The 4,704-nt window shown below is 39.5% G+C and overlaps 1 pseudogene; it reads left to right on the forward strand.

The window, feature by feature from the left end:
• The first annotated feature begins 1,324 nt into the window (after positions 1-1,324).
• LOC123484948 lies at positions 1,325-2,544 on the forward strand (annotated as a pseudogene).
• The last annotated feature ends 2,160 nt before the right edge of the window (positions 2,545-4,704 follow it).

The following is a 4,704-nucleotide window of genomic DNA, read 5'->3' on the forward strand; positions in this document are numbered from 1 at the left end:
AGTTACAACACACTGGCATCAGGGTGTATTAGCTAGATATGTTTGCTCTGGACTCAGTACATTTATTAGCCAGCTAGCTAATTCAGCTGTTGAAGCAAAAACAAGAAAAACATTTATGCAAGACAAACTATCTGTTGCAGACAGTAATATACAGAAAATAGTCTGCGAGGACGCCACAGAAAGGAAGACCCAGAGTTAACTCTGCTGCAGAGGATAAGTCTATTATATAGTTAACTGCACCTCTCAGATTGCAAGCCCTGCACAAATGCTTCAGAGTCTAAGTAGCACGACATATCTCAACATCAACTATTCAGAGGAGACTGTGAATCAGGCTTCATGGTCGAATTGCTGCAAAGAAACCACTACTAAAGGACACCAATAAGAAGAAGAGACTTGCTTGGGCCAAGAAACACGAAATAAATGGACAGAATGTTTTGCGTGACGAGACCAAATTTGAGATTTTTGGATCCAACCGCTGTGTCTTTGTGAGACGAGAGTAGGTGAACGGATTATTCGCAGGTGGTTCCACCGTGATGCATGGAGGAGGAGGCATGGTGTGGGGACACACTGATAAATTTAACCAGTATGGGCTACTTTCACGAAAAAGCATTCCCTGCAGCGGATAGCATCCCATCTGGTTTGTAGTGGGACTATCATTTGTTATTCAACAGGACAATGACCCAAAACACACCTCCAGGCTGTGGGCGGGCGCACGACCAAGAGGCAGACATGGAGTGTCACTAGACGACTGGCCTCCATAATCACCGACCCCACTGAGATGGCTTGGATGAGCTGGACTGGGCAGAGCATAGAAAAGACCAATGCTCCGCATATGTGGAACCAAAGCGGGAAAAGTATCTCATGAAGCTGGCTGAGAGAATGCCACTGTGTGCAAAGCGTATCAAGGCAACGGCTACTTTGGAAGAATCTCAAATCTAAAGAGATTTAATTAATACTCTTTTTTTTTTGGTTACTAATGATCTCCTACATGCGTTATTTCTGTTAGTTTTGTTCTGTACATTATTCTACAATGTAGAAAATATTTAAAAAAATAATGAAAACCCTTGAATGAGTAGGGGGTCAAACTTCTTTGACTGGTACTGTAAAAAACTAATAGCCGGGCGCAGAACGCTTGTGGATTTATATTAAGAAGCAAAGTGGAAAGCAGCATGTTGTTTAACAACATATTGGTGGGAGGGAGAGAGACGAGTGGAATATCAAGATGAATAAACCAAACATTTAAAATACGTTATAGAAGGTAAAGAAAAACCCAAACCGTGATAATACGTTATATAGTAAATTACGACATACTGCCCAAATCCGTATGAGTAGGAGTGCTTACTTCGGCATTACAGGACCGTAAGACCATGAAGATAAGAAGAGTTGGTGTTTACATGACTGATGCCATAGCCTACTTAATCATTCTCCCATTGACTATAGTTTAGTGTGCATGTAAATGTACGTGTTCATATATTGCAAGGATTATTTGCTATTGTCGGACTGCCTTGCTGCTGTGGGGAGCTCAGAGTGAGGTAAAGATTGGAAACAAAATGGTGAAAGACAAGGCAGCATCCCCTGGGGCGTGGTGCAAGTAGGTTAACCTGTTTTACCATGTAGACTTCAGGCTTACAGCCTAGTTTTTTTGGAGGTTATGGCTCTGCAGTAAAATGCCAGGAGGTAAAAGGTGTTGTCTGTCTTGTTTCAGGAGAGGTAGAGAACCACTGTGACTTTGTGGGGTTAGTGGAGATGCTGATCTGTGTGAACATGGAGGACCTGAGGAGCAGACCCACACGCGCTAATTACGAAGTTTGCCACTCGCTGCAATGAGGAGATGGGCTTCACAGACACAAACCCAGAGAGCAAGCCAGTAGGTAAGGGAGAGAACAGGGTGGCACACACAGTTATCATCATTTTGGGCCTGTGATAAGTAGGTTGCATAGATGAAGAGTCTGTGAAAAAACATTGAACAGCGAGAGGAGGCTGTATATTTGTATGAAACCGTGTGTGGTAGCTGCAGGAGACCGGTGAAGCCAAGCGGCCAGCGAGTTTGGGTTGAGGGAGAGAGGAGGAGAGATGAGGCAGATGTTTTGTCAGAGAGTCAAGGAGAAGGAGACTGGAGCTGAAGGAAGCTGAGAGAGTAGGTACTGGACACACACACACACCGTGTCCTACTGAGACAGCATTCAGGACAGGTCAGGAAGAGACATATGTAGGCATAGACTGAAACAAAAATTAGTAGGTGAAATTATCACAGAAAAAAACCCATCTTCAATGATCTTTCATATAAAATGAATGTATTTTTGTGAAGAGATCAAATGTGAGTAAAGGGGTTGGGTTTAGAAAAGTACTAGAAATATATGTATTAAAAACACTGACGCAGTGATGTTTTTCCTCAGTTGCAAGGTAAGTTTGAGCAGCTGAAGAGACTGCACTCTGAGGAGAAGAGCAGCTGGATGAGAAGAGAAGGTTCTGGAGGACGAGATCAACACCTTTAGCAAGAAGAAAGCAGCAACGAGCGTTTCAAGGGGCAGTCTTCAATACTAACGCTAACCTCAAGAAGGACAAAGACCAGAAAGTGAGACATAAGTTTTGATACTTAATTACATAGGCCTAAATGGTTGCAAAAAGGACGGAGACTGCAAAAGTGAGATGAGGTGTTATTGTAAAATAAGCCTGAGGACAGTCATGACACTATTTCCCTCTGGCAGACATGTTTTGGACAGCTCAAAGCTCTGGCTTGCATATTATTGAATTGTAATTTAATCTATCCTAATTCTATCATAACTTATTTCCCATTCAAACTTTTATTTCCCTCTCAATTCATGATGCATGTGCGAGACTAACAAAAAAGATATGTACCCCAGAATTACATGTTTTGTGTGTGGACTGGGCGGGCATTATACAGTCATTTGAGAGTTCATCATGCAGTGTGATGGATTGCATTTCTGATTGACAGGAGCCTAGAGATGAAGCTGCCAAGGATGTTAACTTGACTTGTGATGAGGGCTATTTAACCAAAATCACAACTGTTGCTTCAGAAACCTGTGAAATAGTGAGTGAGGGAATATGGTAGTTGGTTTTAAGATTAGATAGAAACTATTGATTTTGGATAGTTGATAGAAAGCTTAGTTAATATAAGTATATATGTGGGTTGATGTATTGAATAGATTTTATGATTGATTTTAATATTTTTATGGGTTATTGGGTTATGTGGAAGAAATAAATGGATAAAGAGACCACCTCCATCAGTCAGAGAGAAGACAAATAAATACAAAATTGAATACATTTATCGGCCAGTCATCATTGTTTACTGAATATCTAAAACCAGAGTATTGATAACGTCCTCTTTACAATATGGTTACACTTTATTAACTTCTACAGCTACATAATATACTGGTCACCCTTTGTATTACATTTATTTAATCTTCTAAGCAGTCAGAGGGGGTGCCAACATTTTCAAGGTCTGGATAGTTATTATTGAAAATATGCACTTCACAATAAACAGAAAAACAATTTGTTTGATGGTAACAGTAAGTGAATTCAAGATGTATTGAATTGTCCAAACTGAATTAGTTTTCTTACTGGGTTGCCTTTTAGAGTATTCACATACGTGTGTGTAAACCTTCACTTGAACTTGTTCCAACTTTTTAATTCTGTAGATAGCAGAATATATATGTGCAAGTCTTTTAAATATGCTATTCCCACCACTAGTTGTATAAGAGAGTAGCTTGATATTTATTCTATGCATATTATTGTAGACTCCTTGGGTTTCCTGGATGGATTCCAAGGGGAGAGATCTAGCTCTGGTCCAGGGAGACATTGGTGCAGTTCTCGACCCTCTTATGTTGGCATTAGGGAGGAACGCGCACCAATGAGCTGGACCAGAGCTAAGTTCCTACCCACCACATGTGTTACATTCCAATCACAATAGGTATTTATTGAAAATGAGTTTTTTAAAACACTTATTGTATGCCTTTTATATACCTACTGCCACAGATGTCTTCCTTGTATTTTATTCAGCAAACAAAGAATGTAAGCAGCTACTGAAAATGAAATCATTTCTAAAAGGAGTGAAACCATGTTTTTTTGCTCAATGAGTTTTCTGAATAGAATGCTACGTCAAATGGTTTTTGATATTATGTAAAAGAAATTGCTGTCATGCATCTAACCAGCAATAGTATGTTTTGTGTGTGGAATGGTGGTATTGAGGATAATTGCCCAGACATTTTTTCCCTCTCTTAGAGGGATAGCTCAGAAAGTAACTCTTACCTGCATAATATGTAACATTTTTCTGCAATATTTTTGTACACAGCTTTTTCTCTCAAATAAGAACTGAGGTTTGTTCTTAGGTGTGGAGGGAGGAAGGGAGATCACCAAAAATAAAACATGAGAAAGTATGTTTCGATACATACCAACACATGACACATTATTTCTTAACTGTACTAGATGAATTGGAAGAATTATATTATTTGTTGTTGGAAGAGGTATTAATTCATGTTGTTTATTTTACATATCAAAAGTAGAAATCCTCACTCCAGTAAATACAAAAATATAAGCAAAGGCATTGTTACATAATTAACACCAGTGTTTAAGTTCTGCTCTTGACTTTAGTGACCTCCAGAACGGGCATGATGTCATCCAGACAGTCAACATCTGAAAGATCAACCAAAATAGACTTACTAACCACATGATCAGTTACAAAGA

The sequence above is a fragment of the Coregonus clupeaformis genome, unplaced genomic scaffold (assembly GCF_020615455.1).
Source record: "Coregonus clupeaformis isolate EN_2021a unplaced genomic scaffold, ASM2061545v1 scaf0505, whole genome shotgun sequence".
NCBI lineage: Eukaryota > Metazoa > Chordata > Actinopteri > Salmoniformes > Salmonidae > Coregonus > Coregonus clupeaformis.